The sequence below is a fragment of the Balaenoptera borealis genome (assembly GCF_965194805.1).
Source record: "Balaenoptera borealis genome assembly, chromosome: 21".
In the NCBI taxonomy this organism is placed as follows: Eukaryota; Metazoa; Chordata; class Mammalia; order Artiodactyla; family Balaenopteridae; genus Balaenoptera; species Balaenoptera borealis.
Window position 1 is genome coordinate 18,750,108 of NC_138880.1, and position 27,228 is coordinate 18,777,335.

The 27,228-nt window shown below is 35.9% G+C and overlaps 1 protein-coding gene across 5 annotated transcripts in view; it reads right to left on the reverse strand.

The window, feature by feature from the left end:
• The window catches only part of MSR1 (macrophage scavenger receptor 1), an 86,766-nt gene extending 65,764 nt beyond the window's left edge, over positions 1–21,002 (reverse strand). For 2 of the 5 annotated variants that reach the window (XM_082374806.1, XM_082374803.1), the window contains exon 1: positions 2,199–2,439. The gene's annotated coding sequence lies outside the window, so the exon portion shown is untranslated. Of the gene's footprint in view, positions 1–2,198; positions 2,440–5,646; positions 5,986–20,334 lie in introns of those variants that run through there. The other 3 variants (XM_082374805.1, XM_082374804.1, XM_082374807.1) reach the window with 3 other exon arrangements.
• Between the last annotated feature and the right edge of the window lie 6,226 nt (positions 21,003–27,228).

Sequence of the window (27,228 nt, forward strand, 5' to 3'; positions counted from 1 at the left end):
TGTTACAAATTGATACCATAGTGTACATTATCATTTGGTCTTATGCATTTCCCTTAAAATCATATCAGTAACTTCATACTTTGAACTATTTTTTCAAATTTAAAATGATGGGCTACATAATAATTCATCAAATATATGTATCTTATTTATGCAGCATTTTCCTATAATTCTTTTTAAAAAAATGTTCCCTGTTCTTTGGAGGGCAATGTTTAACTAATATAGATGATGATGCTGTAAATATTTTCATAACTTAAGCTTTCTTCTTTCGAAATGTTTCTTTAGGATAATTCACTATGTGTTGAACTACCAGGTGACAGGAAGACTATCTCAAACTTCTTAGTATCTACTGTCTGACTGCTCTTTAAAAAGATCATACACATTTACAAAGATTCCAGTCACTTATGTTTTAAACCAAATTCACCACTATTCAATAACAATGTTTATTTTAGAATTATTTAGATTTTAGTAAGAGTTAAATGATACCTTAAGGTGGCTTTCATTTGCATTTTTTTTACTTTTAGTGTGGAAAGACTATTTCCATGTTATTTTTTACTATTTATTTTTCTTCTTGAGTTTTTATTTATTCATATCAATTGCTCATACATTCCCCAGGGTATCTTTCTTTACAGAGATATGAAGAAACTCTTTTACGTAATATAATTTAATGCACATTCTTTTTTCTAAGACTATGTCTTATTTGAATTTATCCTCCAACTCTCAATGTTAATTTCACCGTTAAGATTTGGGGTAAATAATAACTTTGTAATCTTATTATTTAAAAACAAAAGCTCTGATTTTGTGAACAGTTAAAAACCCACATGAAGTGAACATAAAGTTAACGTGTTTGTGAAACCAGTAGCTCTACACTTACAGAACACATCCGTAAGAGGGATTAAGGTAAGGCCTGGAAGCATCCGTATTGTCCCTGATGCTACTCATATTCATCCTCTGTAGTGAAGGAGAAAGAGCCTCAATTCTTTAATGTGAGGTCTACATTTGAATGTTGGCTGTGTCCTTTCCTTGCTATGTGATCTTTGGCAAATATTTTAATTTATTTGATTGCAGATTCTTTATATATATACATATATATATATACACATACACATGACTATATATATATAACCATATATATGGTTATAATATCAATTTAAAGAATTATTGTGAGGATTAAAAATAATTTTTGTAAATTGTCTGGTACATAGACAGCCACCAATAAATGAATCACCATTATTTTAAAACACCAATTTTTTTTTTTAACATGAACTCTTCTTATTTTATCCTCACAGCAGCACCATGAGGTATTTTCTCTATTTTACAGGTTGGGAAACCAAGAGCTGAAACACTGAAGTACCTAGTTAATGTAACACAACTAGGGAGAGGGGGAGCTGGGGCCTGAAGGTAGGCAGTGTACTACCAGAACAACAGCTCCTAAACCCTGTGTAAAACATTTATAATCTCACTTTTATGACTTTTCTATCAGTATTCTCACATTGCCAATGAGAAGCCTAACCCCCATTTTTTATGTCGTGTAAATCTTAATCATTCTTCAAGATGAACTTAAATTCTAACACCTGCATGAAGATTTTTCTTTCTCCTCTTGAAGTAGTTGTGGCCTCTCCTGTATCCCCACGGTAGTTATATAGAGCACTTTCACACCCTTACAGTGCTCAAATTATATTATGCCAATTTGCCTTAGATCATGATCTTCCTGAAGACAGAGACTGTATTTTATTTTTCGTATCCTTTCCCTATATCTAGTTCAGGGAAGTGCACATAATCGATGCCCAACCAAGATTTGCTATATGAGCAGTAAAGACAATATGAAGTATCAAAGTCAAAAGTATTATGTAAAAACTAAGAAGATGAGACTAATTAAAATATACTTAGTCATATTTTGAATAAAGTCAATAATTTTTAATAAAATATGCCCAATTATATGCCAAAAATCGCTTGCTAGTTCAGCACACATATACATTTTTCACCCACAGAAAATCTAGCAGAAATCTCTATCACTGAAACAATCAAATCAAATAATTAGGGATAGGATAAAAAAATTCTACCACAAATTATTGATCACATATGTATATATCTCTCACATATCACATACACACATACGTTTAGACACACACAAACACACAGAGTAGACACATACACTCAATAGAAGCAATTTGGGAAAAGCATAAGTAAACTTCTTTTACCGTGTGTCCTAAAGACGGCAGCACTGATTTATCCACTTCCCTCTCTTAACAATTGAAACCTTTATCACATAATATTTCAGCAGGGCACATGAAGAAAGGAAATGACACATTTGTATGTTGGAAATCTTTCTTAACAATGTATTTCAATAGTACTCTCCTCAGTGCACAAGTGTGCAAAATCTAAATTTGTCAGATAACTCATTCCTCTTCCCATCTAGGACTTCACAAAAGAAAAAGAGAAGTAAAATGAAAAAGAAACGGAGTTATTGTAACAGGGTACATAATGTATGGCGGACTGATCTTTTCCTTTTTATAAGATATGTCTGCCTTCTATAACATTCTCATTATTATTTATCTTCTATTAATCTCATTATCTTCCACTAATTCTCATGATCTCTTTCGTACTATATAACCTTGAGGGAAGACTCCATGTTTAAGTGATTTGTTTTTCTTAATCCTTTTCCCTATATCCCTTATCTCTAGCTTCAAACACAAAACACAGGAGGAAAGGATTCCTACTAAGGAAAAGTAGTAATCCCATACTGCTCACTTCAGCTCTGTCTATAGTGATGTTAGCATTATCTATCGATCTCTTTTGAGCACCTAAAAAGTTACTTATTTCCCCAAGAGTATAATACAGGAAAGGGGTCTCAGGCATGGAATCAGAGCAAAGGAATGACCTTCATCTTCTACCCCTGTCAGAGTTTTACACTTTTAATCTCATTTATTTAATCACATTCAAGTTCCAGTAGGACACGTATAATAAAAACACACAACATTACATGCATGAGCTAATTTTTAGATCGATTCTTTTGGGGGAAGGTGTTTAATTTATATTCCATGGATACTTCTTGGTGCTCCAAACAGGGAGGGATCCTACTTTCTACCAAAAGATGGTCAAAATGACCTTGCCTTGCCCATGGGCACCACAGAACACTACCCCCCCCCCAGGAGATAACATGCCTGGTAGAGAGAATGCAGGAAGAGTGCAAAGTGCTTGAGAGAAAGAAAGTAGCAGTGTCCCACAGCCATTCTCATTACTGCAAAGGCTAACAACAGTAGTAACAGAGGTGTTGAAGCTGGCAGCACAAATGCTGGCCAGGCAGCTTTAGACAAGTGTAGGATCACAGACGTGGACCCAAGCTGGAGCAGCATGAAGGCTATTCCTTACCCACACTAGTTCACCAAATTCTTCGTGAAGAGGAACTGGAGACTAACATCAGAACTCACTCTCTTTCCTTTATAACTGTTTCTATATACATCTTATTATAGACTATGGTCCTTTGGGGGTCTTTAAAAGACAAAAATCTAAAGTTTAAGAACCCCTAGGTATATTGCTAAATTTGGATAGCCCTGTCAATATTACATGATTAGAAAAGTCAGACTCTGGAAATAACAAGTGAAGCCACCAGCTTTCTACCCTAATGAGGTCCACTTCTGCCAGAGTGGGCTATATTTCAAGGATGTCTCTGTAATATTGTTATGTATATATCTTTATTTCCACAATGCTAACCACTTCTCTATTTGATTGCTTCCACATTCTTCAGTCAACCTAATCATTCATTTAAAACAAAAAAATCTCTGTGTGTATAGAATATCATATAATGTATTATATTATATGATATTATCTATTAGGTCTTACTCTCTGTAAGATACCTTACCAGGGAACCAGGTAGAAAATGTTCAGGTCAAGCTAATGATTCATGGAAAGAACAGAGGGAGGGAATGGATTTTAACATCCATTGATTCATTTGAATTCACAGCAACTTTGTCAGATCATTTTCCTGATTAAGAAATTGAGGCTTAGATATTAAGTAAACTTGTCAAGATCATAGAGCTATGAGTCATCAGGGCTGGTATTCAAATACAATTAAGTCTGATTTCAAAACTTGGCCAAACACATTTTTCTCAGTCTGAGATCAGTGTGTGTATTATCAGGGGCCGTTAGCACAGATGATCTATTGAAAACAAACTACAAACATGGGCATATTCCAGATCATCAGAATAGCTGCTTTATCATCAGTTACTGCTATGGGATTCCATGACTTCGTTTTTGTTGCTTATGGACATATTTGTCTAGATTAAAGATTATGTAACATTATGCCCAATGTTCAAATAAAGTTTCACGGTTAAATAAAGAAATGGGTTGGAAGAATTGACTTGAGTCTCTCAGCGCTCATTGTGGTAGAAGAATGCAAGCTGAACTCAAAGGAAGATACATTTTATACTCATAAAGTGATACTTTTGAATGTCTAAAATTCCAACAGGTCATTAGTTACAAGGTACATGATACCATATATTTACTGATAAATCTGCACAAAGATAATATTTTTTCCTATTCTGGACTCAAAGTAATAGATAGTAATTCTTACTATCTACTTACTGTTTTAATAATTAAAAGTTTTAATAATGTTGCATTGGACACATCTCTCCATGTGAATATAAAGCCTTTATACAACTATTAAAAGATACCTCATCAAAATTGGCATTGAAAAATTGCATCCTAGCAGAGCTTTTGATTGATGATCATAAGAAAAACTTTGATGTTATCAGTATCATTTTATATAACTTTATATGAACAGAAGTTTCCTGCCAAAGTATTATTGAAGTTAAAATACATAAACAGACTAAGTACAGAATCAGAACTAAGTGTATCTTCCTTCTGCTAAGCCTGTGAAAAATGTTTTGGTTCACCCACAGGATCCTAAAGTGACACAGTTGATTAAAGTTTTAGCATTTTTGTAGTGTTTTTTAACATAATTTACAAATGCATTATATTTGTAAAATATATTGTAACCAAAAGTTGGTTAGAACTAGAGACCTATGGAATTTAGGTCTAAATTTATGTTTCTATGTTTTAACATATAATTATAAAATAATATAATCCACACTCAGTGAGGTAGAGGGACTAAAATACTTACTTTCCTTGGAGAAATGCACTTTACCATACTGTTTCAAAAACCATATGGTTTTTAAAAGAAAGTGCAGGGCTTCCCTGGTGGCGCAGTGGTTGAGAGTCTGCCTGCCAATGCAGGGGACACGGGTTCGAGCCCTGGTCTGGGAAGATCCCACGTGCCGCGGAGCAACTGGGCCCGTGAGCCACAACTACTGAGCCTGCGCGTCTGGAGCCTGTGCTCCGCAACAAGAGAGGCCGCGAGAGTGAGAGGCCCGCGCACCGCGATGAAGAGTGGCCCCCACTTGCCACAACTAGAGAAAGCCCTCGCACAGAAACGAAGACCCAACACAGCCAAAAATAAATAAATAATGTGAAACCTTTAAAAAAAAAAAGAAAGTGCAGATATCTAAAGAGCCTGTAAGTCCCTACAATAAGAAAAAAACCGGAACACACTGAAAATCAGTGACTCTTCCTGGAGCTGGCAGAGAATTGAGGTCTCAGGGCAAACTTTAGAGAGGTAAACACAAAAACTCACAGCTGAGTTCCGCTTACCTGGAGCAGAGCCGCTAGAATCCTAAACCAGCGAGAACACTTACGTTGTAATTTGGACGAATTGCTGGAGGCTGAGTGAGGGCCAGTGTGAGAGTGAGGGACTCCTGGGGACGCAGTCTCAGGGGGGAACCCCAAACTTCCTGGGCTTTATCCCCAGGAACCCCAGCAGGTTCTTACAGCGAAGAGCCAAGAAAACTCAAAAACTCAACTGGCGCCTCTGGCAGAGGGAGGGGAAAGTAACCATTTTGAAATGTCCCCCCTCCCCCCGGAGCATTCTCCATATTAAAGGCTTACTCTCCAGGGAAAGGCCTTCACCGGGCCTTATCTCACCTGGGCCTTATCTCACCTGGGCCCCTGACGGCCAGTTACCCTCCTCCAGCTTCCTTCCCGCCCTACTGAAGGGGGAGCGGGAGGAGCTAAGAAACCCTTGGGAAGGTCATGGTCGGGGACAGGGCCCAGTGAAAGACTGGGATTTAATCAGTTATAGAACACTTCCCCTCCCCATACCTTACCGCCTCTTGGGCTCCAGTAGGATAAGAGTGGATTACAGCTGAAAGACCTGCAAAGTTCTTTTTTTAAGGGAAGTTTGTAGGGAAACCCCCAAACTACAGAGGAGACAGAAACAGACACTGGAGGAAATTTTAGCCTCTGACAGCTCCAGCTGCAGCAAATATTAAACACAGCCCAACTCCTAGCGAAGTTACCATAAAACCTCACACTAACATGCTGTTTACCTCAGTTCCTATACCTGACCTGACATATCCACTCCAGTTTTCAACAAAAGACATGCTGCAAGTCAAGAAAGTGTGTGCCAGCCCTAAAAGTCACCGGTTCCTTGGATAGTTAGGGAAGTGGTGAGGGGTAAGGGGGGGTAGAGTATGTACAAAATACTAGTGACTAATTTCCCTCAAGCAACATTAAGAAATCACTCCTTCCTCGTGATTCATGTCTTATTAAAGAGACACAAAAATGCCAGTTAGGAAAAAAGTGATTGTGATATTTTTAAGTGATATTTTTAAAACATGAATGACCTGAATTTAGGGAAGTTTGGCTTCAGAGTGACAGACCCATGTAGTTTAAATAAGCTTAAATGTGGTAAAAGTGTCAATTTGAGTTTGAGCAAAATTCATTAAGCAAATTCTTCCTCTTTTTCTATTTTTTTTTTTTTTTTTTTTGCCACACCACACGGCTGGTGGAATTTTACTAACCAGGGATGAAACCTGGACCCTCAGCAGTGAGAGCCTGGAGTCCTAACCACTGGACCACCAGGGAATTCCCTCCTTAAGTAAATTGTTATCCAGAAGTCTCCTGGAATCATTATGAGATGTCAGCCTAGGGTCTCAAAAGAGACAGAACTTTCTACCACAGCTAAGAGAATTGCAGCAAACTGAGTATCACTCACTTTATAGCAACTTCACATGCGCCATATTCTTTCCTACTCATAGCAAAAAATTCTTCATTTTAAAATGAGAGAACTTAAAGACTCTTCAAAAACTTTATCGAGGGACACCTGGCCGGTGACAGAGCATGAACTAGAATCTATATTCTATGATGTTCTTTCCGCTATGCCACTTGGATCCTTAGTTTTCATGAACGCACATAATTACTCATCTCTACATCTCCATTTTCTCCCATATCTTCAGAAGCTATGGCTGATGATTTCCAGGAGTGCTTCCAAAGCTCAGATCTTTTGCTGTTTGATCTGCCTCCATTAGCTTTCAGAGAATAAAGGGCTCTCTCTCTGATTTCCAAATCTCTTGAAAACACTACTCCTTAGCCGACTCGAACCAGGAATCGTCTGGGGAAGGTGATTTTGAGCAATGTAGTTCCTGGCATCTCCCGTGGGGCACAGGAAAGACAGTAAAAGTGTAGTGAGGCAAAAAGCAATAGTGGATGTCTATGTAGTCTGACAACTCAGAAAAGGACACTTACCATCCAAAGAGGGAGTGGAAACTGAATTGCTGAAAAGGGGGAAAGACAGTCTTGGGTGCAGAACACAGTGCATCCAAATGCCTGAAAAAGACAGGAACATGAAGAGTGTCAAAGACCAGAGCAAGGCCAGTGTGGCCGGGGTAAAAATGGAAAAAGTGGCAAGCAAGGTTCCAGCTAAGGCTGAGCGTTGGGTAGGTGGCCATGAACTGAGGAGTTTTTCTTTATCTTAAGAGCAGTGGATGGACTTCCCTGGTGGTGCAGTGGTTAAGAATCCGCCTGCCAATGCAGGGGACACGGGTTCGAGCCCTGGTCTGGGAGGATCCCACATGCTTCGGAACAACTAAGCCCGTGCGCCACAACTACTGAGCCTGCGCTCTAGAGCCCACGAGCCACAAGTACTGAGTCCACATGCCACAACTACTGAGACTGCGCTCTAGTGCCCACGAGCCACAACTACTGAGCCCACGTGCCACAACTACTGAAGCCCGTGTGCCCTAGAGCCCATGCTCCGCAACAAGAGAAACCAACGCAATGAGAAGCCCGCACACCGCAACGAGGAGTAGCCCCCGCTCACCGCAACTAGAGAAAGTCCGCACGCAGCAACAAAGACCCAATGCAGCCAAAAAAAATAAATTAAAAAAAAACCAAACAGCAGTGGAAAGACATTAATGATTTTGAAGTGGGATGAATGAGACATATTTGGATTTTAAAAGTTGACTGAGTGCAACGTGGAGAACAAACTGGATGTGGGCAGTGTGGTTGAGTGCAAGTCGACTAGTTAGGAAATTACTGCAATGGTGTCGGGGAAAGTTGATGGCAGCTTGGACTTGGGTGGTGTCAGTGGTAAAGTGGAGAAGTGGAGAGAGATATTAAAAGGCAAATTTAATGGGACTTGATAATGGATTTGATGGTGAGAGATGGTGGGCTTAAATTTTTCTCATTTACTACTCCAGATCCACTCTCCACCTTTCTCTACCCTTCTATTTTCCCCAAGAGGTTGACTTTTTGCACTGAAACACATAGCTCTCTTGATCTCTGGCTTCTGATGAGGTCTGGCAAATGGGCAGCCCAGCAGGAGATTTGTGAAAGGAAGGAGAGTTGGTTCTTCATGTTAATTGTCTAGAAATGAAATAAATACTTATTATCTGGGGATGTTGGTGATCTCTTAAGGGCTACTTGACCTATATAAGCAGAAAATGTCTGGGTCTGTTAGGCAGAAACCTAACTCTCGTTACTGTGGAGGTTTCAATATCATACCCATTTCCAGAACTGTGATAGCTAAAAAATCCACTACTTTTTAAGAATAACCCATGGCTGGTGATAGGACTTAGGGTTGGTAGAATAATGTCCTCCCCCAGAAAGCTATCCACATCCTAATTCCCAGAAGAATGTTATGTTACAAGGCAAAGGGGAATTAAGTTTGCACATGGATTTAAGGTTGCTAATCAGCTGACTTAGGGAAATTATTCTGGAATTATCTGAGTGGGTCCAAGGTAATAACCAGGATCCATAAAAGTAGAAGAGGGAGGCAGAAGAGGGTCAGAGGAAAAAGTTTCCAGTTTTGATGACGGAGGAAAAAGGCCACAGGCTAAAGCCTGTGAGTGCCCTCTAGAGGCTGTAAAAGGCAAGAACATAGATGTTCCCTTAAAGTGTTGAGAAAGTATATGCAGCCCTGATGACAACTTAATTTTAGCCCAGTGAGATCCATTTTGGACATCGAACCTAGAGAACTGTAAGAAAATAAACTTGTATGCTTTTTAAGCCACTAAATTTGTTAATATGTTATTGCAGCAGTAGAAAACTAACCCAGGACTGTTTGTTTGTTTGAGCTGCCATAATAAAACACCACATTAGATAGACAGGGTGGCTCAAACAATAGAAATTTATTTTTCACAGCTCTGGAGACTGAGGTCCAAGATGAGGGTGTCAGCAGGTTTGGTTTCCCCTGAGGCCTCTCTCCTTGGCTTGCACACAGCTGCCCTTTTGCTTCTCCTTTACCTGGCTGTCCCCTGATGCTCACGTTCCCCTGGTGTCTTTCATTCAAGTTTCTTCTTCTTATAAGGACACTAGTCATATTGGATTAAGGCCTCATTTTACCTTAATCACCACTTTCAAGGCCCTATTTCCAAATACAGCCACATTCTCAGGTACTAGGGGTTAGGACTTCAATATATGAATTTGGGGAGAACACGATTCTGTTTATCAACAAAGACTATATGGTAAACCTCCCTTGATGCCCTCTCCAGAGGTTACTAAGGCAATAAACCAAGGTGATTTACTGGTGTCTGTTAAATAGAGACTCAGAGCTCATGCCATTCTTGGCCCAAGTCCATTTCACAGTGGATCCTAAGGGGCTACAGACCCATCCTATGGTTATTTCTCCAGTCACAAATGTGTATTGAGAATAGATATATTTAACAATTGGATGAATGCACATTGGTTCCTTGATCTATGGAGCAAAAACTCTTAAGGTGGAAAGGGTCAAATAGCAGCTAATGAAACTTCCCCCTCCGTATCAGGATAGTAATCCAAAAGCTTTCCTGCATCACTAGGAAAACTCTTGAGATCAGGGCACAATCAAATATTAATGTCGCAAAGCTGTGATTCTGGGGAAATGATATATGAGTGAAACTTTCAGAAGGGGCAAGAGTGTGAAAACACTCATTTCTGGTGTAAATGTCCACTAGAGGGCACCCACTGTGGAGACCGAATAATCTGACTGACAAAATGACTTCCTCTGGTGAAAGCCAGCCAGTTTTTCCCCCCCGTTAGTACATGTACAAGTCATATTGCAAAAGAGATGAAAGTGACTCCTGAGCTGAACAACACGGGCTTCCTCTCAACAAGGATGATCTGGATATTGCGAATGAGTTTCCAATATTTCAACAGCAGAGGCAGATACTAAAACCTAATCTGGCCTCTTCCAGGGAAGAATGTTTAATCCTCACTGGAATAAACACTTGCTTAGGATGTGGATTTGCCTTTCCTGCTTTCAGTGCTTTCCCCAGCACCAGTTAACAGATACACTGAATCCCTTATTCAACACTGATGTATTCTACACAAGAGTTTTTCTGACCAAGGCACATATTTTATAAATGGTTCCAACTTCAAAGGCTTCAGGAATGCGTTCTGATTGGTTACATTTGACCATTCATTTCCCCCTAGAGGTGGGGTTTTATGAGAATGCCAGCTCTCTCACAAAAAAAGTGGTTGGATTAGGATAAGAAATATGTCTCAGAAGAGGCATTGGTGGTGGAGGAATATCCTAGCATTAATTTTCTGTTCTCTTAAATTTCTTATTTATCATAGTGTTGTTTGACTTTTCACCTATTTGTCCTATTTTTCAAACAGAATAAGAACATGCATATTCTCAGTATATTTTTAATTAAAATGTTAATTAAAATACCTTACAATAATACTTTCTTTTTTTAATGTTGATTAACTTTTTATTTTATTTTGTTTTATTATTATTATTTTTTGGCTGTGCTGCACGATATATGGGATCTTAGTTTCCTGACCAGGGATCGAACCCATGCCCCTGCAGTGGAAGTGTGGAGTCCTAAGCTCTGGCCTGCCAGGGAATTCCCACAATAATACATTCTTTAGGACACATATTGTTACTTTTTTTTTTTCGGTCTCACACCTAGTAGGCCCTTAATACTTTTTTTGAATGGACAAAAATTGAAAGAAATATTACACAGGTTATCTCATATCCTTCCTTACAATGACCTTACATTCTAGACAGAATAACATTATCCCAGTTTAAAACTGAGAAAACAAAGGCTCAGAGAAGATAACTTCCTTAGCCAAAACCATCAGGATAGTAAATGACTGAGTTTGAATTAGAACCCAAATTGTTTGTTAACTGATCATCCTTTGCAACACTGTACTACCTGTGAATATGGTAATGATGACTGAAATGGGTCCAAAAAGTGTGACTAAAGAGCATTAGAAACCCTTTTGGTTGCTAATAAATCCCCCACTGTGAGTATATATCTTCTGGGGAGCCGGGGTCCACAAGGCTGCAAGGTCAAGAAGGTTTCTCTTCCTGCCCCTTGCTAACTGAAGGCCAGGCCAGTGACTCAATCCTGCCTGAATTCTGAGCGTTGAGAAAATAAGACAAAGATTTTAGGATAGGTAGGAAACAATTCACAGCAATGGTGGGAACGAGAGTCCAGAGAAAAGTTTCTTATCAAGGATCCCGTGCGGGTGGTGCTATGAGTAGCATCCTTAACTGAAGGCGGCTTTAAGCCTGCGTGCTTAGCGCACTTTACTTCTCAAGCTGGGCTCTCCAATCTTCCCACTAATTGGACCAGAGGGACCAGAGAGTCTTTAAGTCCTTTTTTTTGCTGCTTACATTAGCCAGAGTTCTTACTACTACAATGACGAGGATAACCAAATAGAAGCCGATGTAGAGAAACCAGATGGTCTCAAGAATACGGATTATTCTTCTCTGGCTAATCACCATTGTCTAGGACTTTTTTCTTTTCCCCAATTCAGTTGTGAAGAGTTCAAAGTTTAATAGTTTACATGATTCCAATGGTAACTTTATAAATGGAATGCTCTCTCTACTGAATCATGGGCAGTATGATTAAATGAATTCTTACATAAAAATTGGTCATATTCAATTTCTCTTCATTAGATATGTAATATGGAGATAGGCTTTGTGATCTTTAGTGAAGACCCACTTAAAAATATGCACTCAATCCTTAGCTACTCAGAGGTAAACACCTTAATTTACCCATATCTAAGATGAAAAGAATAGTTAGAACGTTGTTAATTGGGCTCTGATGCCTGAACAGATCTGAGGGAGTCCTGCAGCTGTCTGCAGGACAGAACATCATCCAAAAAGCACCCAACTAAGGAGAACAATGAACATGATAATGAGGATGAAAGGAAATGGCAACTTTTTATCATCAACCAAAGTGAAGAAACCCCATAAAAGACAAAAAGCAACACCATCTTCCAAATAATAGTTCAAAGAAGAGGATGATTCAGAAAAATGAAGAAATGGAATTCATATAACCTGCTCAAGATTGCATTTTTCTCTGTAATATAAATGGCAATTGCAATGCTTAATCTTCAGGCTCCTACTATTTAGATATGAATACAAATTATCTTAAGAAAATTCCTTTGCAAGGCAAAAGGTTTTTTAAATTTAAATGAGTCCTTTTCCATCTGTCATAATGCTTACAACAAGTTTACAGAGACTTCACATTGCACTGATTTAACCAAAGGGAATAGTCTTCCCTGGTTGTTTTTACATCAGATGGAAGAGATCTTGTTCATTTGTTCATTTCATTTTGTTTTTACTGTGGGAGACACTGGCATATCAAATATTCCAGCCTGTCTCCAAAACCTATACCCAAAACACTGTATTTCTTACATTTCAAAATACCTACTAGCTGAGGCAGATTAAGGAGATTGTTAGAAAATTGGTTACTGAGATTATTATGTCTCAGAATAAACTCTTTGCATCCAAATCACTTGCTATATTCATACAACATAGGAAAAAACAAGCAAGATGAGGTCTTCAAAGATAGAGTATAAATCAGCTAGTAAAAAACTATTCAATAAAGAAACACTGTGTTATTTATTTAAGAAACCCATGATAGAATCCTCATTGTTCCTGGGAACATGAACTAAACATTTTTAATTTCTTACGATAATTTACTTATTATTATATACAAGATTCTTATTTTAAGAGCATAGAAAGTAAAGTCTGGACACTAAGAATGGCTGCCAAGATTTTGAATCCTGCCTCTGGAACTTGCTGTGACATCAGGCATGTTATTTTATCTCAGTTTTTCATCAGTAAGCTGATTTTCAAAAAGATCTATTAGAATTGAATAAGTTCATAGTTGTAAAGCACGTATAACAGTGCTTGGCATCTGGTATGTCCTCTGTGAGTATATTGTTACATTGTATACAGTAAATTAAAAGGTTAAAATTGGAAAATGTAAAACCAACATTGAATCTTCTTCATTAATATTACAATACTTTTTCTTAAAACAGCACTCTCTTAGGAAACATTAACTGACTAGCAAAATTCTTTCATCTCTGATAACTCATTTTTAATATTGGCATGCCATTTTATCCAGTAAATTCACCTGAGGAGTACACTTCGATGTCAACAAGATGGGTTGCTATATTCTCTATATTCTTATTTACTTCTCTCCTGAATTATTTTTGTCCTTGATAATTCAGCAATTTAAATGAATCATTTAAACCTTAAAATGGTTGGAAAGATTCTTGTTATGTATACCATCATGGTTGATTTGCTCATGAATTCTAGCATTTTCACATCATGGGAAAAAAGTCACAGATTCTAGAGCCAAACTACCTGGCTTCAAATTCCAGATCTACTCTATTTAGCTACGTGATTTGGGGCAAGTTATTTAACCTCACTGTGCCACAGTCTTCCTCAACTCTAAAACAGGATGAAGGAGAACGTTATCTCATACATTTATGGTGAAAATTGAATAAGTTTATATAGCTGTGCTTTCACAGAGCAGATAATCATAAGTATTCATTGGTATTATTATAATACCAGTTATAATCAGTATTGTTATAATAGTTCTTGTGACATCGTTATATTTTTTTGTGTCCATTTTGGGACCTGTGAAATATATACTTTCTGTAATTTTTTGTGGATGTCAATTTCTTTGACATTGTCAATATTTCAAAAAAATGTTTATTGAGGATCTGTTATGACTTAGCTGCTCTGACAGACATGCAGGTGGAATAAATATAACAATAAAACACTCATGGTGCTTGGGTTTAGAATCTAGAAGGGGCATGTGGAAGGCATTGCTAGGACTCATCAACAGTGAGTTCTCCTTTCCTTCCTGGGTGTTTGGGAGATCAAACTTTCCAGCCCACTTGTGGGGCCATGTGACTATTATGGTTGAAAAAATATGAACAGAGTATCATGAGACTTTGGGGCTAAGGCAATGAAAAGCGCAAGTTCAAGCAGAAAGGCATAATAGAATCTTAATATCATAAAGATTATTCAATATCGAATTACACAATATAAAGAAAATGACATGACACCAAAAATAACATGCCATAACATGCATAAAACATAACATACTTAAATTAGTATTGAAAATACTATTTCTTAGTATGATAATTTGTTTGTTAGATTAATAACTGTGTCTCTTTTCAAAGAAAATAAAACAACTTAATTTTAGAGAATTTCACAAAATTAAGAATAGTTTATAAAATTCCAAACAAAATGAATTTAATAGAACTCTCAGAAATGTTTTGACATCTTTAGAATGGAATCAGTTTCATGATATTCACAGATTCCGTGAAAAAGAATACCATTTTGTTCATGAATCACAAGAACTCAAATCATATTTTCTGTTATTTACTAAAACAAAAGGAAAATTGTTGAAATGTATGTGCATCTATTTTGAGTCATGGAATTTAATAAAATAATGTCATTTAAAAAATAGACTTTTTTTCAAGACATTTGAATCAAATATTTATTAAAACCTGAGTTATCTTATCCTTATACTAAACTATGGCCTGTTTTTATAAATAAGGTTTTATTGGAATGCAGTCATGTCCATTTGTTTACATATTGTCTATGGCTGCTTTTGCTACAACTTCAGAATTAGGCATTTGTGACAGCAAGTGCATATCCCACAAAGCCTAAATTATTTACTATTTGGTCCTTTATGAGAAAGTTTGCTAACCCCTGCTTATAAAGAATTTCTATTAATTTATTCATTTTTAAATATTTTGAATTTCACTCAGGAGTTCAGTGCACCAAAAGAGAGACCTAATGATCTTTAAAGTATTTAGGAGTTTTAAGCAGAAAGGTATTTAATTCAGGGAATAAGGTATCTACAAAATTGTTGAAAGGTTTGAAGGGGCCAAATCTGGGCTGGGGCTCTTGGAATGTCTCCCAGACAATTTAGGAGTGAACTCTCAGGGTACCTACTACCTCTGAGGTATCCAAAGGAGGGATCTGGGCCCAAAGAAGAGGACCCAGGACTCTGCCTCTTCAACTGCTTCTCATCCAAAGAGCTGAATAATGAATACCATTCTCCAGAACTTTGCTGCAGGAAAGTTGTACAGCCCCATGTATTTGCTTGTCAGAAGCAAAGGGCAAGGACACCAGGAAGATGGGCTCTATCTCATTGTACTTTCTAATTTGCAGAAGAGTTATTCTAATTGGATAATTTTTACTCAGGCTCAATCTGCAAGGGAGTCTGGAAAATGTGAAATGCAGTTTTTTGTTTGTTTTTTTACTTTCAATATCTCCATCTAGAAGAAGGGTGGAATGGACAGACTTTCAGTGAGCCAATATTGAGAATCCACCTAATCATGTAATAAAAGCAACAATTATGCTTATTAAAATTATTTGATTAGAGGATAAATATTACAGGCTAAGTGAAATAAGTCAGACAGAGAGAGACAAATACTGTTTGTTATCACATATGTGGAATCTATGAAATACAGCAAACAAGTGAAGATAACAAAAAAGAAGCAGACTCACAGATAGAACAAACTAGTGGTTACCAGTGGGGAGAGGAAAGTGGGGAGGGGCAATGTAGGAGTAGGGTATTAAGAGGTATAAATTATTAGGTATAAAATAAGCTATAAGGATATATTGTACAACATAGAGAATATAGCCAATATTTTATAATAACTATAAATGGGGTATAACGTTTAAAAATTGTGAATCACTATATTGTTTACCTGTAACATATAATATTGTACATCAACTATATTCAGTTTTTTTAAAAAAAGTTATAGGGCTTTTCAGGTTATCTATTTTCTCCACTGTGAAGCTTGTTAGTTTGTGTCATTTATGATATTTATTTATTCTTTCTAAGTTTTCAAATATATTGTCTTAAAGATATTCATATTATTTCCCACTTATTTTTTAAAGTCTTTAGGACCTTGACTACTAGATATCATGATAGATATTGATAATTTGTGTTTTCCCTTTTTGGTTGTTTTTTTTGGTAAGGAAGATTGACGAAGTTACTAGGATTAAGTACTTTTCTTTAGGTATCCAGTGACTTTTTTAAAAAATTGAGGTATAATTGACATATAACAGTATATTAGTTTCAGGTATACAACATAGTGATTCAGTACTTCTATATATTTCAAAATTATCATCACAATAAGTCTAATTAACATGCATCTCCATACAGTTACAAATTTTTTTTCTTGTAATGAGTACTTTTGAGATCTACTTTCTTAGCAACTTTCAAATATGCAATACAGTGTTGTTAATCGTACTGTACATTACATCCCCATGACATTTATTTTATAAGTGGAAGTTTGCATCTTTAACCCTCTTCACCCATTTTTTTTAATGTGTTTTCCATTTTTATACTGATTAGTCTGGTGAGAGGATTATTCTTTTATTCATCTTCTCAAAGAAAAAACTTTCAGTTTGACTGATTTTTCTCTACTGTTTTCAATTTCATTAATTTCTAGTCTTTTCTTTCCTATTTTTCAGGTTAAGCTTGCCCTTCTTTTTTAATACAATGTTGACTGCTACAAATTTATCTCTAATGATGTGGTCTAGCCACATTCTACAAATTGTTGATGGTAGTATTTCCATTTTTATCCAGTTCCAAATATTTCCTAATTTTCCATTAATATTCTCTTTGACCCATGAGTTATACAACAGCATGCTGTTTAATTTCCAAGTATTGGGAATATTAGTGATATTCTTTTTTGTTAGTTTTTTATTCTATTGCTCTCAGAGAACATATTTTTATGGTTTCAATACTTATAAATTTATTGAGACTTCTTTTATGGTCTCAAGTATCATCTATCTAGGTACATAATCTGTGTGCATTTTAAAAGAATATGTATTCTCCTGTTGTTTGGTGAATTATTCTATAAATGTCAACTAGGTCTAACTGTTGTTCAAATGTTCCTACCAATTTTCTATTTTTCTGAATTATTGAGAAAGTGATGTTCAAATCTCTATGTTTATAGATTTATCTATTTCTTCTTCCAGATATAAGAGATTTTGCTTCATGTATTTGGTATCTTTTTTTAGATTTTACATATTTATGTTTTTTATGTCCTGAATTGACCATATTATTATGAACAATCTCTCTTAAGCCTGTTACTATTTCTTAAAATTTACTTTTTTGATATTATTATATCCAATGTCCATGTGCATGTGTGCATGTGTGTGTGTCTGTGTGTGTTGACATGGAATATTGTTGTCTATCCTTTAACTTTTAACCTACTAGTGTCTTTGTATGGGCCATCTTCACTTTGAATGATTCTGATATGATTTCTAGTTATCATTGTTAAAGTAACCAGACTGGGACAAGATGAAGCCACTCATGCTAAGACCCACATTAGCAAACCAAAATTTAACTAAGTTTCTATGCTCAGCTATCGCAGAAAAGGAGGTCTTATGTCAACCAATCAGCAATTGCCTGCTCAGCACAAGTTACCTAACCCAGCTCCAAGACTTCTCTTTGCTCCATGTAAGGAAAGTAATCCAGCTTTAACCAATTGGTAAATGTCCAGTAAACAAGGCAAAGATGCCCACTCTCACCACTTTTGGTTTTTTTTGTTTGTTTGTTTTTTTAAATGTATTTATTTATTTATTTATTTATTTTTGGCTGCATTGGGTCTTCGTTGCTGCGTGCGGGCTTTTCTCTAGTTGCAGTGAGCAGGGACTACTCTTCATTGCAGTGTGCAGGCTTCTCATCGCGGTGGCTTCTCTTGTTGCAGAGCACAGGCTCTAGGCTCATGGGCTTCAGTAGTTGTGATACGTGGGCTCTACAGCACAGGCTCAGTAGTTGTGGCGCACAGGCTTAGTTGCTCTGTGGCATGTGGGATTTTCCCAGACCAGGGCTTGAACTCATGTCCCCTGCACTGGCAGGTGGATTCTCAACCACTGTGCCACCAGGGAAGCCCACCAATTTTGTTTAACATGTTATTAGAAGTCCTAGCTAGAGCAATTAGGCAAGAAAATAAAAAGGCATCTGAATTGAAAAGGAAGAAGTAAAACTACTACTGTTTGGGGGAGAATGGATACATGTATATGTATGCCTGAGTTGCTTTGCTGTGCACCTGAAACCATCACAACATTGTTACTTGGTTATACTCTAATATAAAATAAAAAGTTAAAAAAAAAAAAACTACTGTTTGCAGATGACATGATATTATAAAGACTCCATCAAAAAATGATTAGAAATAATAAACAAATTCAGTAAAATTACAGGATATAGAATCAATACACAAAAAACTGTTGTATTTCTATACACTAATAGCAAACTATTAGAAAGGGAAATTAAGAAAACAATCCCATTTTAACTGCATGGAAAAGAATAAAATACCTTGGGATAAATTTAATCAGGGAGGTAAAAGACCTATACATTGAAAACTATAAGATGGTAATGAAAAAAATTAAAGATGAAATAAATAAATGGAAAGATATTGTATGCTCATGGATTGGAGGAATCAATATTGTTAAAAAGTCCATACTACCCAAAGCAATCTACAGATTCAATCCAATCCTTATAAAAATTGCAATGGCATTTTTCACAGAAATAGAACAATAATACTAAAGTTTATGTGGAACCACAAAAGGGCCCACATAGCCAAAGCAGTCTTGAGAAAGGAGAACAAAGCCGGAGGCAACATGCATCCTGATTTCAAACTATACTTCAAAATTATAGTAATCAAAACAGTATGGTATTGGCATTAAAAAGACACATAGATCAATGCCACAGAATAGAGAGCCCAGAAATAAACTCACACATATATGGTCAATTAATTTACCATAAAGGAGCTAAGAATATACAATGGGGAAAGGACAGTCTTTTTAATAAATGGTGTTGGAAAAACTGTACTACAGTTACAGCTACATACAAAAGAATGAAACCGGACTACTCTCTTAAACCATACACAAAAATTAACTCAAAATGGATTAAAGATTTAAACATGAGGCCTGAAACCATAAAACTTCTAGAAGAAAACATAGGCAGTAATCTCCTAGACATAGGTCTTTGAGATGATTCTTTAAAACTGACCCCAAAAGCAAAAGTAATAAGAGCAAAAATAAATGAGTTGGGATTACAACAAAGCAAAAAACTTCTGCACAGCAAAGGAAACCATCAACAAAATTAAAAGGCAACCTACTGAATGGTGAAAATATTTTCAAATCATGTATCTGATAAGGGGCTAATAACCAAAAATATATGAAGAACTCACACAACTCAGCAGCAAAAGAACAATCTGATGAAAAAATGGGCAGGTGATTTGGATAGACATTTTTCCAAAGAAGACATACAGATGGCCAACAGTTACATGAAAAGATACTAATTGTTTGTAACCAGGGAAATGCAAAACAAAACCACAGTATGATATCACCTCACACCTGTTAGAATGGCTATTATCAAAAAGACAAGAAATAACAAGTGTTGGTGAGGATATGGAGAAAAGGGAACCCTTGTGCACTGTTAGTGGGAATGTAAATTGGTGGAGCCGCTATGGAAAACAAAATGGAAGTTCTTAAAAAAATTAAAAATAGAACTTCCATATCATCCAGCAATTCCACTTCTGGGTTTTTATCCAAAGAAAACAAAAATAGTAAGTTTTAAAGATATATGCACCCCCACTTTAATTGCAGCATTATTTACAATTTTTAAGACATGGAAGCAACTTAAGTGTCCATTAATGTATGAATAGATAAAGAATATGTGGTATATATATAGAATGGAATATTATATAGCCATAAAAAGAATGAAATCTTACCATTTATGACAACATGGCTGGACTTCAAAGTCATTATGCTGAGTGAAGTAAGTCAGACAAAGAAAGAAAAATACTGTGGTCTCTTCCATACGGAATCTATTAAAAACAAAAAACAAGCATGTAGATACATAAAACAGATTGGTGGTTGCCAGAGGTGGGTGGTGGGTGGTGGTAGAAATGGGTGAAGGGGAAGGTAATAATAAAAAAAAAAAATTCATAAAGAAATAGTTCCAAAAATGTTAACATGTATTATAGCTGACATTCAGAATTTTAAAAAAATAAATAAAACATAATGGAACTCTTGTGTCTTTTCTCATTAACTAAGTTTACTTATCACATTTTCAACTGGCACAGTCCTTTCACTGTCCCACTCTACCATTCAAAGTGAGCACTGTCTATATTCCTAAGTGTGTCTTTTTATAAGACGGTGAAATGGTGTTTTATCCAATTGACAGTTTGCACATATTGTGAAAACATAACAGAATTAAGATATGATAATGATAGTCTACATGAAGAAAAATGTTATTTGTAGACAATTTCCTTCTAAAATATCAGACATAATGACAGAAAAAAACCCTCTAAACGCATTGCTCTGATTCATTGAACACTGCCAACAAGATGGTGCCATTTTATAAGTTGTGATCTGAAACAGTGTGATCAAGAAACTAAATACAAACATATCATTTTTAAAATCAAACAATTTATAATTGAATTAAACTGATATAGATTTAATGCCAGATTTAATCAAAGGCATGGTGAATATTCAAATGGAGCAGTTCTCAAAAATGATTTAATTGGAATTCTTTGACATAGTTAAGTTGATTTGCTGAGCCTGCTTTCACATTGTGAGTTTCCTTTATCTATAAGCAATATCAATATTGACAATTTCCCATGGTACCACTATAGCATTTGCTCTGCATTTTGCAGATGTGTGCACATAGGTTAAAAGACAAGTGAGTTTTAATTCCCTAGCTTATGAGATTGCTTTGCCCCCAGCCTGCTTTTATGTCATAGAATTGTAAAGCTCTTTTTAGCATTTCTGTAATCTGAGTCTCTGGTTCACTGTACATTCCTTATACTCCTATTAAAATTTGAACATAAACTTGAATAGACTAGATCTGAGGTTTCTTTATTATAACTGGTTTAGCATTTCTGTTTTGAAATTTATTACAATTTCTAAACGTGTATGGCACATTATGTTGTCTAAATTTAAAGAAAAACAAAGACATGTGGCACTATCTGATTTATTCAACATTCTAAACCCCAGTTTGGACATTTAAATTAGTCTAGAAATCATTCTGGAAAATAATAAGGCACATTTTTAGAAAACTATGAGGTGGAAATCGAGCTTGTTCCCTTCCCATTTCTTCCTCCACCCTAATGTGCACATTGACAAAATCATACTAAGTTCATATTAAGTTCAAATAATATTCTATTAGGCTTCTCTTTACTAGAGAGGTATGCTCTTAAAAGTAATGCTTTATTGTACAATATTTGAAATTTCCATTAGATACCTCTTGTGCACCAGTGCACAGTCTGGGTCGCAATTTTTGTTCTGGCTGCTACTGAAGCATCCAGCTCACAGTGGGCTTTACCCACAAACTGGACACCCCTCCAGATTTGCCCAAAGCCCTTACCAGGTACCTCTTGTTTCTATCCCAGAGTTTTGCTGATGACGTCACTCTGATACAAGGGTTACCTGGAACCTTGGACGGTTCTTTAAAGAAGTAAGGTTAGCCTTGACCAACAGGGACAGAAACTGGTGGTGAAATGGTCTTCCTTTCTTCAGGTAGACTACTCTGAGACACTTCATTTAAGTCTCTTCAGGTCTGGGCTTGAGTCTCATAGACATAGCTACAATACTGGGCAACTTGATAAAATATCCTTGTACTGTTTTAACTCCTTCCCTTTTTCTCTTTCCAGGTCTCTTCATAGGATCAGCCAAAACCTAAAACTAAAACAAACACTAATAAAAAACTACTCGCACATGAGCGTTTGTATCAGGTTTACCTTGGGCATGGGGAGTGGGGGAGGGCAGCTAAAATAAAGTAAATGGCATTAAGTTGCTCCCTGTATGTGCACATATTATTCTTCTGCCTGAGGTGAAGCTGAAACTAAAGAATGAATGAGAATGATCACAAACTATTTATCAAGATGAAATCTTTCCTCACCAGACAACTCCTGCTGTATCCTCCTCTCCCACTGTTTCAAATCCTCCGTGCACTTTTATCTGGCCTGTGTCAACTGGCTCTTCACTTGCTGAGCTAGGGAAGTCCTTTGTCTCAAGGTGAACAGTAGACTATCAGCTATACTGCCCATATCTTTTTAATCTTTCACCTTTCTTTATGAACAATCCAGAGGAAATGTTAATGATAAATGTTTGAATGAATGGATCAAAAAATAATTGTACTCAATCTTAGGTAGTCACTCAGGCAGCAAGGAGCTAAATTAATTTTTCTTCCTCCACTGAATGATAGTCCAGGTGGAAGGAAAATTTCTGAGAAGCAAAGAACACAGAGTGTCTTCTTCCCTCATTATCCCCCTTCTTTATTGAAGATTGCAAGATGAGCTTCAATAGGTTTTACTGTAATTGGCTATAACTGTTTGGGGTTAAGCGTCACTCTAGAAACATGACAGCAATACATTGTAACCAATTAGGAAACTGTATCTTAAAATATTAGTACAGACAAAATTGTCATATTAAATTTATGAACTCTTATATGGCAACTGCAAGGTATAAATAAGAAAGTTTCCACCTTGATGAAGAATGAGCATTACCACATCATGAATAAGAAGCACTACATGAAAATTTTTAAAGTTTTTAACTTTATGCAGAATTAGTCACCATACTAGAGTGTTTATGCATATTCACATATAGCTTTATGTAAATATATATGTATATGTAGTGGGATGGATCTTTAATCTCAAAATAACTTAAACAGGGACTTCCCTGGTGGTGCAGTGGTTAAGACTCACGCTCCCAATGCAGGGGGCCCGGGTTTGATCCCTGGTCAGGGAACTAGATCCCACATGCATGCCACAACCAAGAGTTCACATGTCACAACTAAGGAGCTGGTGAAACACAACTAAGTAGCCTGCAAGCCACAACTAAGGAGCCCACCTGCCACAACTAAGGAGCTCATGTGCCGCAACTAAAGAAGCCAGCAAGCTGCAACTAAGGAGTACACATGCTGCAACTACAGAGTACACGTGCTGCAACTACGGAGCCCACCTGCCGTAACTAAGGAGTCCAAGTGCCACAACTAAAGAAGCCAACTGGCCGCAACTAAGGAGCCCGTGAGCTGCAACTAAGGAGCACGAGAGCCACAACTAAGACCCAGCATAACCAAAATGAATAAATAAATAAAATAATAAATATTAAAAAAAATAACTTGAACAATGAGGCCAAGTCTACATAAAAATTTAGGATGGAAGTAAAACACTTGACCTCTTAGCTTATTTGTAGCTTATTATGGTTCAATATTCCTAAAACACCATAACTGCACTTTAATGTGACAATTTAAAAATTAAAATCAATAAAAAATGTATTTTGCACCCAGAGATTATCATAAGTGAAGTAAGTCAGAAAGACAAATACCATGTGATATCACTTATATGTGGAATGACACAAACGAACTTGTCTATGAAACAGAAATACTCACAGACATAGAGAACAGACTTGTGGTTGCCAAGGTGGGGGTGGGGGAGGGTTGGTTTGGGAGTTTGGGGTCAGCAGATGCAAACTATTACATAGAGAATGGATAAACAACAAGGTCCTACTGTACAGCACAGGGAACCATATTCAGTATTCTGTAATAAACCATAATGGAAAAGAATATGAAAAAACAATAAAAATTTTATGCTAAATCATACAAAATGTATAAGATATCTATATCTACACCAAGATTTTATTCCCAAGACAATTGTCTTGACTTGCCTTACCGTGAAGAAAGTATATATTAATACTCACTCCAAGTCTTTATGGTTTCATATACAATGAATAGATGAGAAAAGAAAATAACATATGTAACCTTTCTTGTTTTCTTCATTTATGAAAATTTGGAAAATAGAGAAGTTATAAACAAGTGAATTTAAATTATCCACAAAACTACTAAGAATATACTACTGCAATGAACTTTGTCTGTATTTCAGGTATTTCAGGTATATACAAATAGATGTATTTTAAGTGGATCAAATGCCTCTGGGTCATTTTTCTCCAAATTAATCTTTAGAACTCCTCCTTTTAGCTTCACTCCTGATTTGTATCTCCTGATTCTCATTTTTATACAACTTCTCCACTCAAATCTTCCTCATCCCATGTACAGAAGATGGAGAAAAAGAGGCAAGGTTGAGGGGGCCCCTGGTCTCAGACCATTTCTCTATTAGCAAGAATCACAGCAAGTATATTAGATGGAAAGATTAGCACTGGAGTCTAATAATTTAGTTTGTTCCATGGTTCCATGTAAATTGTCCCATCTCCAGGCTGTTTTGTTTTCTGACTCAAAACAGAACTAACAGCAGGCAGTTTGCTCAAGAAACCAGAACACTTGAAGTACCAAACTTCTCATTTCCATCTAGCACTTCTCTAGAAATTTGGACATATTGGTGTTGCCTGGTCCCTTTTCTATTCACTCCATGTTTACATATGATCAGACTCAATGTAGGATATAATCCACAGGTGTTAGGGGTCAGATTTTTATTTTTGAAATCCATGTCAGAGAAAATGTACCATTAATTTTGCCTTTTCATTTTCTCATCTCTTCATGCAAACAACTATTTCTAACTAACTAGAATATAAGTTAAAAACAAAGTTTTATTTCTTACACATTTCTATTCTAATACATTTATAATATTTAAAAATATTATATGTTTCTTTTAAAACATTTTGTTTCAAGCACACATTGTCATATAACATTTTTCAACTTCAGCTCAGATGCCCCTGCTTGATAGTGATTTTTCTTGGCTGTACCCATGAAGGATCTCTAACACTTCACCTATGGAAAGATTCCCTCTGCTATTCTGAACACCAAATTCAATAACATTAATAGCCTTCCACTTCCAATCTATGCATTTCTTCCTAAGAACCTATACCTATGTCCATTTTACAGACTGAACCACAATTGAATACATTAAAAAAAGCAGACCCTCAATAAGCATGTGAAATGCTGTCCTAATGCATATTATTTCCATAACTCAATAGAAAATAGAACAAAAGTACACATATACTTGAATAGTTGGTATAAATATGCACTCTCTCCATATTCTACCTGTGTATAGATTCATCCTGAGGCCTTCAGAAGTTACATTGACCTTGGGTTTGGATTTTTCTCTGCCTTGTCTAGATGGTCCAATTAAGTTGGGTAAGAGACAATTCTTTACTACTTTACTTACTTTTGAAATAGCTGTGGTGTCAACAGTTACTGTTTTGTTTTTATTAGAGATGTTTTTTATAAATGTTTATTCAGCACTTGGCTTGAAGAAAGAAAATAAAATAAAATAAAAATTAAAAAATTAAATTAAATTAAATTAAAAAAATAAAATGAATCAAAGACTTTCAAAAGAATGTTAGAATTCAAAGTTAATAGCTTGATTTTATGCATTTTTTACTATAGATATTTGTATTGGCTTTCTTACTGAGGCTTACAGATTATACATTCGTGACATAATTTAAATTGTCCTTAATCTCTCCATTAAATGAATGAAATCATTTGAATTGTTGTACAATTTTCTTTAAATTGACTATTAGGTTTTTTTTTTCATTTGGGGTTAATATAAATAATGTTGCTATAAAGATTATTGCATATGTGTTTTGGTATGTTCCACCATCATGACTGGAAGCAGTTCTATTTATTTTCCATCTTAGGAAAAAGAGAAACAAGAGAAAATTAAAATTTACATCTATATTCTATATTCATATTGAAATTGGCAGTATCATTTGGTCCTTCTGTCACATGCTATATCAGGGGTTATCTCGAGATAAAAAGTATCTATAAACACTAACATTTTGTGTGTGTGTGAATACGAAAGAGTGAAATTTATAGATAACAGAGTATGTGAATATTCAGATTTAGTAGGTAATGATGAGCAATTTTCCAAACTATTAGTACCAATTTGCACCCATGCAAATGGGTGCAACTAATCAGGAAATTAGTTTTCAGATGCTTTTCATTCTTATTTGGTATTTTCTGCCTTTTTCATTTTAGCCACTCTGTTATATGTGTAACTTTAATTTGCCTTTCTCTGATGACTAATCAATTTGAGCACCATTTTATGTTTATTGGCTTTCGGATATCCTCATATGTGAAATGCTATTTGCGTTTTTAGTCTGTTTTTCTACTGGGTTGATACTTTGCCTTTTTGATTTATAGGAGATTTTCTATGTTTTATGTAAGTCCTTTGTCAAACATATATAGAAAATAATCTTCTTTCAGGAGAGTAGTTGACTCTTCTCTCTTTTAACTCTTCTTTAACTTTGTAGCTTTTAGAAGAAATCTTTGCCTGCATCAAGGTCTTGAGGGTATTCTCTTATGCTTTATCCCAAAAGCTTTATTATTTTATTTCAATATTAGCTGTATAATACAGCTGGAACTGATTGTTGTATTTTGTGTAATAGAGATTCGATTTGGTCTTTTCCAAGTAGACATCTAATTAACCTAGTACCACTTATTTAAAAGATATTCTTTTCCCAACAGCACCGCATTGTAACCTGTGTCACAGATCAAATGACCCTCTGTGTATGGGTTTGCTTCTGGGCTCTTGTTCTGTTTTATTGGTCTTTTTGTTGTACTCTTTAAATATCTTGCTAATCGTGAAGTTTTCATTGTATTATTAGCAAATATCTCAAACACAGAATCCATTCACAATCCAATTTATTTTTCACAATAATACGTGCAA